This window comes from Marmota flaviventris, chromosome 11 (assembly GCF_047511675.1).
Source record: "Marmota flaviventris isolate mMarFla1 chromosome 11, mMarFla1.hap1, whole genome shotgun sequence".
Taxonomy (NCBI): domain Eukaryota; kingdom Metazoa; phylum Chordata; class Mammalia; order Rodentia; family Sciuridae; genus Marmota; species Marmota flaviventris.
Window position 1 is genome coordinate 24,320,813 of NC_092508.1, and position 13,285 is coordinate 24,334,097.

General features: G+C 33.3%; 1 protein-coding gene across 1 annotated transcript in view; it reads left to right on the forward strand.

Moving 5' to 3' along the window:
* Positions 1-13,285, forward strand: part of Erbb4 (erb-b2 receptor tyrosine kinase 4) — a 699,449-nt gene that overhangs the window by 205,624 nt on the left and 480,540 nt on the right. The window lies entirely within an intron of this gene.

Consider the following 13,285-nt stretch of genomic DNA (forward strand, 5'->3'; position numbering starts at 1 on the left):
TGTACAATTTACCCATATTAATACATATTTATGCATATACTCTACCTACCTCCATTCATCTGTCTCTATCAGTCTATCAAGCTATGTTGCTGCCTGCTTATATTTTTATAGTGATAAGTTAAGTTCAAGAAAACAGATATCATTGGGGGCTATATCTCAGAGTTCTTGTTCTGGCTATGAATTTGATTAAAGTACTGCAAAACAAACAGACAAAAAAAGGAATCAGATATTATTATAAGAATACTAATGTAAATTTTCTTAAAATTATATAAATATCTTATTGATTATCATAATAGTATACTAGCAAACAATGTTGTCATTATTATTATTATTATCATCATCATCATCATAATCATTTCCTTTGAGAAAATCCCAACGGCAACTCTACAATCAATAAAATTAAACAGTTGCCTCAAATTAGAAAGTTGATTCTAAGTTCTTTCACCCTTGGCATTAGCATTTTGGACCTGACCATTCTTTCAACCTCCCAGATCTCTGTCCACTAGATGCCAGCAGCACCTTCACGCATTTTCTATGTCTTGTTCTTCCTTAATCCTCATAGCTAGTAAATTACTAACGTATTTATTATTCTACCTCCAAAATACACTTGGATATTAGCCTTGTTATTGGGGTATTAATTTCTTGTGTCATCTCTTACCTGGCAAGAATTTACTAACTTTTCTCTCCCCACCAGCCACTTACCAAAAATCCCCATTTTTTTCACTGCATTCATGGAGATAATTGCACAAACAAAACAAATTATAGCCTAATTTCCCTGTACACAGTGCCACTAACTCACCATTGTGTGGCATAATGTTTGGAATTTCTACCTTTCCTTTTCCAAATGAGTCACCTGTCCCTCTTGCCTCATTTTCCATTCAGAGGTCTTAGACTTTCTCTGCATGAGTGTTCCTGATTAATGCATTCAGTTTGAGCTGAAAAAATTTAATAGAAAGGAATACTATGCAACCTAAAATTGTTTACCTCCTAATTTCCTGTATCAAACATTTCCTATATAGTGAGATGTAGAAATCAAGGGACATCTTTATGTCCTTCCTTTTGTTTTATATCCGATAACTTCTTTTTTTTTTTTTTTTTTGTATTTGTATACTGCAAATATAACACACATACTAAAGAGTTCACAAAACAAATGTATAGCTTAAGAAGTTTGAAAGGCTTACTTTACACCCTTGTAAATATCAACCTACATCAAGAAATAGAACTTGACTAGCTCCCCAGAAATCCCTTCCTAATGTCAAATGCTTTTGTTCTCTAAAGTAATCATCATCATTACTTTGTAGAAATTATTTACTTAGTTTTTTAACATAAGTAATTTTGCAGAGCTTGTTTTATTTTAAGTGAAGAATGTTAATTATATCATGCATATTCACGATAGAGTTTAATATGTTTTCCTACTTTCTGCACTTCCAACAAGTTGGCAGTTAGATCTGCTGAGTTTGTTATACCCATGTTTAATCCCTCTGATGCAACCCCAGGCGGTAGTGTTCCTGTAGCAGGAGGAACATGATGTCATCTTATCTTTGGGGGCCATCATGTATCTGAGATTTTATCCCATTTTCAAACTAACCCGTTTATCTGTCACTTGTGTTGGTAGAAGGCATGAAACTCCATGACACAGCATTGAGCAGGTTTCATGTTTACATTGGTTCACATTACTCCTGGGGACAAATTCCATGAGGATGATTGAGAAGCAGGAAAAAGTTCAACATCTATGCAAGATGAATTTGTGTTACAATTGAAGAACACTGAGCTCACAAAATACCATTGTTACAGAGAAGGCTGCTATCAAATTTGCCTTCTGTGATGAGAAAGCTAATGTTCTACCTTCCAAGGCTGGTTTAGTATCTGAATATTCTTGAAAAAAAATTAGTCCTGATCAAAAACTGATAGAGGTCATGCAGAAATTCCATTGAGAATTGCCTCCAACCATTTTCCCTATTCTAATAGTTGTTCTTATTAGCTATTGATGCTGAATTCTCTAGAGCCATTAATTCATAGGAAATTTCAGAATTGTAATGCACCAGTTTTCAAAAGAGATAATTGTATTTTAGAAAAGTTTAAGGTTTTGAGGAAAATCGTGAAGAAAATAGTTCCCTGTAGCTCCCAATCTTTTCCTTTTATGGTATCTTAAATTGGCAAAGTTCATTTGTTACAAATAATTAATAAATATAGTTTGATTTAATTTTAACATTTAGATTTAACTTCTTAGTTGGAATATTTTATAAATATTTCTGCCTTAAAAAGAGTGAATGCTGGAGTCTGTACAAAATTCCTATGTTGAGACCTATTGACCAAGAATAGTATTGGTCATTGCAAGGTTATTAGGAAGGAGATGGGTGCCTTATTAGAGGGAAATCAGAGGGCTCCCTTATCCCTTCTGCCATATGAAGACACAGCAAAAAGATGGCCTTCTGTGAACCACTAAATGGGCTTACTATACACTCAATATTCCACTGCCTTTATCTTGGATTCCCTAGAATCCAAAATTGTTAGAAACAAATTTCTCTTGTATATAAAACATCCAGTCTGTGATGGGTTTTTGTAGAAGCCCAAATAGACTAAGACACTCCCTTTAATCTATTATTTTGTTATTCAGTGCTATAGTTCATATTTAAAAAACAGGATCAGCATTTCATTATTTTCTTCTAAGAAAATAAAATTAGCAGTTTAATATCATATAATATTATTATGAAATCAGATATAGTTGATGGGTTTGATTATTTATAATGATTGACAGTTCTGAAATTCAAATATCTCATCATTGACCACAAAATATCTCTCCCAATTGATTCTAAGTCCTTTTGTGATTTCCTTATAGTTTTTGATAGTTTCCTCATTACCTGGTATGATCAGACACTTCAATCTAGTATACTTTCTTGCTCCAGACCCAGAATTATGAAATCCTGTTTTGTTTTAGTGTGACAAAATCACAGTCTAGGTACCAAATCCCTGGGGGACACTTCACTTTTCAGGGCTCAGGCAATTGTCTAATACCCTAACAAAATTTTCCTCCATTAATAATGTTCCTCAGGCAGAGTTTCTGCTTCAACCCTGTATATCCACAGGATGCTGTTCATGCCCCATTATGTTTGTCACTACTTTCTAAAGTCCAGGGTCCTTATGACAGTTCCACTGTGGCATCTTAAGCATTTTATTCCCTTTTTTCCCCTCCATGTCTATCTTCCACAGTGGTTGTTACCTTCTAAGGGTCAAGGTCATGCTTTATATATCTTTAACACTCAGAACAAAGCATACCTTCTCAAACACCCAAAGTACAATTTGTGAATGAGTGAAACCAAAATAGACAACAGCATTTTAAGAAGATATTTTAAGATCAATGTATTTTTACCTTGGAAATAATGTGTGTGCTGTCTCAGAAGATACCATAATGATGTCTTCACTATAAAATTCCAGGAAAAGAGAAAAATTGAAGAAAATATTTGATAATGAAGTTGTTTACTTGAAACTGATGAACACACAGAAATGCACACATATAAGTGCATATCTCAGTATGAAATCATGTGGGAAAAAAACTATAAATGCTCAAAAGTTGAAGGTGATGATATATAACAGAATATGAAATAATTTTATAACAAGATAAATACATGTTTGGGATTGAATCTTAAAATAAATGATTTATATTTTAAATATTAAAGATGCAGGAGTCAACTATCAAGTCATTATTAATCTTTCTCAGGGGAACCTTGTTTTCTTTGCACTGATCTTGTCATTAGAAAAAGATTGGAAATAATGAAAGAAGTAACCACTCTCCATAAAGTGGGGATTATGTCTGTTGTATTACTTTTCCAACCCTTAGGTCTTCAAAGACCTTGAATAGTGTCTTTCACATAGTAGGGGAATAATAAACATAGAGGAATAAATAGTTGAATGGGTAGGTGGGTGGGTGGATGATGCTGAAACATTGAGCCTTAAGGACTTTTTGGAGGAAGAGAAGTCAAGCACATGTGTATTAAATACCTACTATGTGGTAATTGCTTTCAGATATTGTTTATTTTCCAAATTTTATGCAAATTAGTCTTTGCTTTTTTGTTTGTTTGTCTTAATTGAGAAAACCTATGTTCAGCAGAGTATCATTATGTGGTTATGCAACAAATGAAGAACTCCTAAGTTTGAAGCACAAGTGTCTTTTATGTCTATTCCTGATGGACCTGTTAGTAATGCTGTTTTTAATTCTTTATGTAAGGACAGTTTTATCATATTTCCATCATTTATTTGCATAGAAACCCATTTGATTCTACATATCTGTATGAAAAGGTCCTTACTTTCCTACTACCTAAGAAAATGCCGGTTTAAAGACTTTAAAGGCATTTTACTGTGTATATTTGTAGCAGATTTTGCCTTTAAAAATATGTGAAGCATGCTAGAGTTACTTGTAAGATATGCTCTAGCTAAGCTCATATTTTTGCCATAAAGAAACCCTGGAAAGTGTTATTCCTAAGTCTCAATTTTAGATTGTGTTACAATGGATACTACTTTAAACACAGGAGTAACTGTTCCCACATTTTGAAAGAAATTGGGATTCAGATCTCCAGAATAACAAGATTTTCAGGAGTTTTTTTTTTTTCCTAGTGGTGGTTGTCATTTTAATATTTTTTCCTTCACTTTTCACCTGTGTGACTTTGTGTAAGTGTTCTCACTTTATTTAGCTTTTTCACCTGTGAAACTTAGTAACATTCAGAGTGATGTGATGAGTAAGTGATATAAGATACAATTTAAAGATGCCTCACATAGGGGCTGGGGATGTGGCTCAAGCAGTAGCGCGCTTGCCTGGCATGCTCAGGGCACTGGGTTCGATCCTCAGCACCACATAAAAATAAAATAAAGATGTTGTGTCCACCGAAAACTAAAAAAATAAATATTAAAAATATTCTCTCTCTGTCTTTAAAAAAAGAATGCCTCACATACAGAAAATACAAGATAAGTGCAAGCTAAAATAATTAGTAGAAACAGTAAATGACAACTTAGGAATGGTTGATTTATATAAGAATACAAAAATCAATTTCTGTATGTCCCTGGTCTCAACTTATGTTATATTTGTAGTTGTGATTTTTCCCACAAATGTCCATAGAAAGCATGCTCTATATGTTTTAAGTTGAATATTAAGAGCACCATAATAACATCAGACCTTGTTGTCACTGGAGATAACTAAAGAAAGTGTTCTTTATAAATTAATTAAGGCTTTTGTTTTATGTGTTTATGGCCAAGTATTAGACAGATACTAAAGTGTATCTTGGCATCTTGTCAAATGCAAGCCTGATACTTTGGCTTTTGATTTCTGAAATTGCTCACCCTTTTCATTTAAAAATAACAACAGACTAGTCACAGAAGCAGTCACCTCTAGCTTCTGAATCCTCAAAGGCCATTTCCCATATGCTTTTCAGCAGAGGCAGCTGTTGTCAGACATCATTTTATGAAGGCCCATTTTCCTTGTTTTAAATTTTGAGAGGGGGAAAAAAATCACATTTTGAAAAGACCTCAGACATGAAACTGTAACTTTCAATTGTAGGTTGAAATGGTACCAAGCAGTTTTCTCATCTAAACTTTGGTGATTCATAGTTATCCCTTTAGAAATAGAAAAAGAAATTTTTATATATTCTATGCAAACAGAGGCAACCCATTGGATAAAAGTTAAGATTCTGGATTCAGAAAAACAATAAAGGTTGATACTGAGGACCTGCTATGAGCCTGGGTTTTGTTAAGCAATATATAGGAATTCACTTTTCAAAATAATCTTAGAATTTGGAGATCCAATTGTTCTCATGTTATAGGTCAGGAAACTGAGCCACAGAAGGATTAAATAGTTTACTCAATGGAACACTACTGAATTTCAAGATAAGGATATAAGCAGTACATTAGTTTGCTTGGGTTATCATAACAAAGAACCAGAGACAGGGTGACTTGAACAACAGATACTTATTTCCTCATAGTCCCTGGAGCCTAGACATATGTGATCAATGTATTCATAGGGTTGATATTTTCGGAGGCTTATTTCCTTGCCTTGAGATGACCATGTTCTCCATGTGTCTTCACATGGTCTTTCTGTGGTGCCTGTCTGTGATCCAACTTTTTTTTTTTTTAAAGGACATGAGTCACATTGGAATGGGGCCCACCCTAATGGTCTCAATTTAATTTAATCATCTTTTTAAGGACTCTGTCTCCAAACATAGTCACAATATGAGGTACTGGGGCATAGTGCTTCAACTTGTAAATTTAGGGGGTAGATTATCTTTCAGTTCATAATAGTCTACATCATTATGCACTATGTAATGCTTATTAATCAACCATAATATCAAACATGTATGCTCATATATTATTTAACATGCTTAAACTACACAAAATATTTTTAAAGTTGAAAATTAATAATATGATGCAATAAAAATTGGTCAATAAATGCAATAATATGATATCAATAAGGCAAAAATTTGATCAATAAAAAATGATTATCTTCTGTGGACTCAACTTGTACAAAGTCAGTGACAAGTATCAAACCCAGGATCTGTCAGGTTATAGCACATGGATTAAATCACTAGACTGAATTGGGCTAACACTTTCTCTGTGGAAGGGAATATTCATCAACACATGTACAATATGATAATATTATAATGTTTGAATCATATGTAGCCTCACTTATATGAAAGTGCTGACAACTAAAAATTTCTTTTTGGTTTATGTTGTCTACTTAAACAGTTTAACTCAAATATCTCCATGTATTCTTACTATTTTTTTTTTTCATTTTTGCAGCATATCGAAGTTCAGTGAAATTCATTATGAGGCATTTAATATGTATATTTGATAGAATAAGCATGAATTTAATACTATAGATGATCACAAATTGTTAAAATTAGGAATACAGGTTTAATTGAGACATGTCTATGATTATTGAAATATATCTACAGAAGCTCACAATTTGTATAATCCATTAAAACATTTAGACAAATTAAACAGCAGAATTTTGTGAGCAAAGAATGATTTATGAATCAGGCAGCATTCAGAACCAGGAAGAGGTTCAAATAACTCCACCCAGCAATATGAGCAGGCATTATTTATAGACAGAAAAAGGAAGTGCCTTAGAGAAGCAAATTAATTGTAGCTTGATGTTTGCTTTATTTGAGCATAGTATGATGAGGCATTACCTCATGTGAATGAAATCTGATCAGTTGGTACCCTACTATGATTGGCTAAGACTTGGTTACCTTTTTATTATTTTTATTTATTTTATTGGGACATTATGATTTTACATAATACTAGGGACTGACTTTTTACAGGAATAAATTATTTGTTGTAGTTTGTTTTCCTAAGTTAGGTCACAGTTCACTATGTTGGAGTTCAAAGTAGGGAGGAAGTGTTAAGTCTAAATTTAATTTAACAAACCTAACTCTAGCCTAACAAGTCTGTGATACAGAAGAGATATAGTCTACATGTGGTCAGGAGATGAAGGGAAATTGGAAATGTAGTTCTAAAGGAGGACTATTAAGAATTCTCTAGTCAACTCAGGAAAATACAGAGTTCAAAGAAAATTATGGGTACTTCTGGAGAGGTAAGTTATGTACTCCTCTTTTCAAAGGGTCTAAAGGTGTTTAGTGCAAAGAAGTGATGAGCTGAGAACTGGCTATGTGGCCTGTGATGAATGAATGTATAATGAGCATGAATTCTACTCTACTGCAGTCAGGTATATGATATTTCACATCACTCTATTTTTCCAAATTTAATTAGACTAGACTTTGAGTCCTGCTTGCTAGGGTGGTATAAATAGAGTTTTAAGCAATGGACAAATGGAAATCAGAATGCAAAGCAAAATGCACTATCTCTATAATATAAGAGTAGGAATATGTGATATTTGTTATAAGCTTATTATTTTCTTCTGGTAAGCTTTTTAATATTATGTCATACTTAAGAACATTCTCTGCTTTAGTTATTCCCAGCTGTGCCAGGAGGAGCAGGAACAGAAATTAATTGTCTAGGGAAACATAATGGAAAACCTTACTGATACAGAGGCTGCAATTCACTACAGCATTTGTCACCCTCAGACAACACATAAATTCTGTTGTCATTACTAGCAGAGGGACTTTCTGCCCACACCCCAATTTATCCCCCTCACTGACACCATAGTTCCCTGTTTCTTACTCCTCTCTGTGATACTACATATTTATTTAATCTGAGGTCTACTGTCTAAAACAATCACTCTTATGTCTGTGGATATCCTCACCGATGGAATGTATTAGTACAATTTGTGGGTGATAACTAATTGGGAATGAGTACATAAGACAAAAGAGTAGCAATTTAGAATTCAGAACTATTTGGATTCATTGCAGAAGGTTTTAACAATAGAAAATAGTTATATTTTCAAAGAGATGTTTATAACAAAGAAAGATAACTTAAAACTTGGATTTGCTGCATAATTGGAGTAGGAAAAAATCTAGGAATCAGTTTTACACATTTATATTTTACACAATATATAATTGATTTTAATCTTTGTAAAATTCTTCCTAAATGCTGATTAAATATTCAAAATTTGTGTGTATCACAATCACTTAAATCTTAAGATAGATAAAGGAATGTTAGCAGAGCTATTATCCATTTCCACTAATGACTAGTTTGGTGAAAACCACTGACAACAATGAAAAGAATAAGGCAGTTATAGCAAATAAAATAATATTACTAGTTGTTTAAACTGTTGTTAAATGAAATACAAATTTAGAAATAATAGAATTGGACTTTTCAGAAATAATCTGTAGGTACAAAGATAACCTAGGGAACCAATACAATCTCATCTGATCTTTTAATGACAACCTTTGAAAATCTCAGAAAGTTTATAACTGTAGATTTCACAATTTTCCTAAAATATTATAACTGGGAGAAATAATTATTAAATTTCTTTACACTTAGAAAAAAAATTCTTGTGTTCTTTTTTTGTTTCTGGGGATTATTGCTAATATGGAATGGGAAGTTGATAATTTTTCTTTCATTTTCGCATACCTCTTTATTTCCATTATCAGATGCCATAAGAAAAAGAAATTGTCTCTTAATTTAGAAGAGTTCTCAGCATTTAAAGTTTTAATAATCTTCAGTTGTGTTCACTTCCTGAACAAAGCATCTGTAGGAGCAAACACAGACAATAGGAATCAATCAGTTTCATTGAGCAGAAGCTTAACCCATGTAGAGGAAGATGTGGTTGTTAAAATAGGTAGAGTTTCTGGACTAAACTGTTAGTAAGCAGGAACCAAAGTCAATGTTATCTCTTAGCCTAGACATTCCAAATATTTCTATTTACTACTGCGGTCCCTGGGCATAGATCATGATAATATTGTTCAAGCAAAGTTTTTTATTAGTAGCAAGTTCATAAAATCATTTTCTGTGACAAACAAAATGTACAAAGACCTTGAGCATTGCTTTCCATTTTTCAGTTCTACTCCATTCAACAGCCATTATTGAATATCCATTCAATGCCAGAGTCTATACTAAGAGCTATAACACAGGCACAAAAGAGTATAAAGAGTCATTCCTGAAGTTCAGGAATAAAGTACAAATTACAGAGGTATGATATAAATATACTGAAGATTACATAACAGAGAGATTAATAGCAATGCTTCTTGTGTAATTATAATTATTTTATTTTCATTGAGCTCTTCCCAGATAGTTCATCTACCTGACTATTATCAGAAATAATATTGGTAATGACTAGTGTCTATTAAACATTACTATTTGATAGACTCTATTTTATATTGTTCAATCCTTAGTACAGCTTTATTATAGACATATTAGTAGTATCTCATTTTCAAACATGGAACACATTGAGGACCATTGAGGTTTAACAACTTGATCAAGTCCACAAAACTAATAAGTTCAGAGGGTAGGTTTTGAGAATAGCTTTGTCTGGAAGAGAAGTCCATATTCCTTACCATTATTTACCCTTGGTAAGTCTATTCTTTTAAAGTTATCATTTTCATAAAATTTGTGAGATGGTAAAAATAGTGTTACGGAGATTCTTTCCAATAGCTGAAAGGAGAGTAACAATGAGTATTTGACATGATTGCATGGCCTTATCAAATATTGTAACACTTAATTTACACTCTTAGATATTGCTCAAGTTCTTACCCAGATCTGCCAATATTAGCTAAACCCATGTTATTGACTCTCTTTCAGCATTTAAGTGATCCTGCCATCACTGTTTTCTATCATTTTATTAGTGGTCAGTGAACGTTGCGACTCACGTTCTGCAGCAGAGTTTCCTTTTGAGCTACTTCAACATATTTGTTCATGGGGAAAAAGTGTGACTATGGATACTAGAAAAGAGAACGCAGAGCCTTTAGATATTAGAAATTTATATTTATCTGCTGTAACTCTTTAAAAATCTTTTAGTTCCATGAGATCCCCTAGATGTAAGAGATTAGAGCAACAAATTTGGGGTTGAGAGATTTGTGATCATCTTTTGTTTCCTTTTATTTACATTATTTCTGTGTGTAGGCAATAGGGAGGTCAGAGATAAAGTGATTCACTTATTCACCATCATTATGATCCAGTAATTAACGTGGGTCTTCATACTGGTGGCTTTGTTCAAAATGGCCTTCATGCATGCATTCACAGCAGTAACATGGAATGATGTCCAGTGTACATACGATGAGGATATTTGTTGAGCTAACGTTTAAGCAATACATGCCATTTTGCAATACCAGAGAGTAATAAAGAGAACAGATAATGAAAGAGACACAAACATCAGCTGTAACAACCAATCTCTTCAGTACCGAAATCTCTACAAAGGAGTAGGTATTGCTTCTCATGTGACTCCATAAAGGTAACAAGTGTTTCTAATTATAATTTAATGCACATGCTGAAATGAGAAGTGTATACATTTTATAAAACAATTAAATCTAATATAAATGTGTTAATATGTGAAAGCAAAGTTATTCTTAGTTATAGTTTATTTTTTTCTTGTAGCTAAGGGTACTTGGAACTTCCTCTTCTGTATTATTTGATCCTCCTCTGCATTCAGTATTGTTCTTGGATTGTACATACTATATGTACTAGAGTTCTTTATATTTATAGGTTATTTGCAGCTAATGTGTGGTACAAAAGCCTTATCAAGTGGAGCATCTTTATCAATTATTATCTAGAAAGATTTCTCCCTCTGATAAATGCTGCACAACTGCTAATAACATTGCTTCTTTGCTCATTAACCTTTTCTTGCCTGAGTGCTCTTTACCTGCATTCTTTCTTCTAAAACCATTTATATCTTCCTCCATCCTGGAATATATGAATGGGTTTTTACAGTTTTTGATAAGAAAAGTCACTTCTTAAATGGGGTTGGAGAAATATGAGCAGGAATGATGGATTTTTCTACTTATTCTAGGTAGAAGATTGATGATATAACCTCATTTACCAACATTTACCTTAGTGACCAGATAATTATTGTGTACAAGTTAAAAGATAAGTTATTTTATAATAAATGAATGAATTTTACTTTTGATCCCATATGATGTCACAACATATTTGATCCCTCTTCTAAGAACTAGAAGAGGTAAAAATTCAATGGAACAGTGATTGAAGGAGGAGCTATAGTGGTGTAGTGCTCTCTAGGCAAATGCAATTTCAAGCAGATAGTGGCCTCCAAGCAATGCATTCTGCAGCTGAGTTTCTACCTTTTTATTTTGCCTTCAGTATTCAGCTTTTTACTCTAAGACCCTGTCTCAAGAATATCCATAGTGACTCAAAGTTTTCATCTGATGCCAGATTTTAGGAATTTCAGACATTCCTTGCCTCTTCATTTCCATTTTGCTTCATTAAGATTCATGCTTCTAGGTGATTACTGGCAGCATGCTTATACCTAAGAATTGGGAGACCAGGTATAAAGTATAAATGGAGTGCAATATATTTTGTGTTTTATTTTTTGTTATAAGTAATTATTAAATTAAGTGTTTTATCATCCCACTTTGACAGGTATAAATTTATATCAATTTAGCCCAAGCACAACATTAGGATTTTTGACTCCTTAGGAATGCAGTGGTGTGGGGAGAAATGGGCCTCCAACTGATTCTTTTCAATCCAGTTTTGTTCCACACTGCAGGAGGTCTTTTTTGCAAGTGAATAGGAGTTCCCACCTAGCCACTGTCTGAATTCTCTATCTTTAGACATGTATAAAGACCACCCTTTCTTCTTAGATTTGTGCACCTTGGTGGCACAGACTACTTACTACTGGGGAGCCAGGAGGGAGAAGGTGATTTCAAAGGCCTTGGATAAAGGCTTGAAGAATCAGGAGGTTTGAAGTATGATTAGGGAGAAGGGAGTACAGACTCCATATAAGTGTTTTTCTTGACCCAGTAGACTGGTAGTGAAGGGTTTAGTCAGAGAAGGGCCAGAGTGCTCAAGAAATACATTGAAGTGTCATGATTTGATTCATATTTTAAGAGGATCCTTTCTAGCTTTGACTGAAAATACACCTTAAAAGGAAAAGAGTAGACACAGGTAGAACTATTGCAATAATCTTGATGAGGAACAGTAGTGGGTCAGGTGGTAATTGTGGATGAGAGTGGTACCGGATCTTTTTGAATGTGAAATAAATAGGATGGATCACATTTGCTTTATAAGAGAAGGTGAATGTTATGGCTAAAAATCAGAAAGGATGGATTGACTTCCAGTAAGCTGAGCAAGTCTGCTATAGGAATGGAGAGGGAAGATAGGAGTTCAGCTTTTGATAAGTGTATCTGAAAAGTCTCTTCAACATCCAACTGAGAATATTTACTAGACAATTGGATATATAAGTCTTCAGTTTAGGGGAGAGTGTAGTGATAAATGCTGGGACAGCATCAAACTTGAAACTGGGTAAGATCACCAAGGGAATGAGAAGAGATAGAGAAAAAAGAAAGGAAGGAAGGAAGGAAGGAAGGAAGGAGGGAGGGAGAAAAGACTGGACACTGGGACAACTGAATCAAAAAGGTTTAAAATAATGTGGTTGCTATTAAATAGTAAAAAGTACTTTAATTATTTTTATTTTAAAAGAATGTTTAACTTATGTATATAGCTGTTATGATGATCTTGATCATTTTACTGAAAACTATAACTTAAGATGAAACTCAAAGCTTTTAGTTGTTATGTTTTGCTCTAAAATGTCTCACAACCCTTTAAATAATTAACTCATAGACAATTAAATTTAAATAATAGACAGTAACAATAAAAATTGTTGTTGTAATGAATTTAGAGGTAACAATCAGTTTTTAATACATGTTCTTTATAAATATGTTCCCTAGAG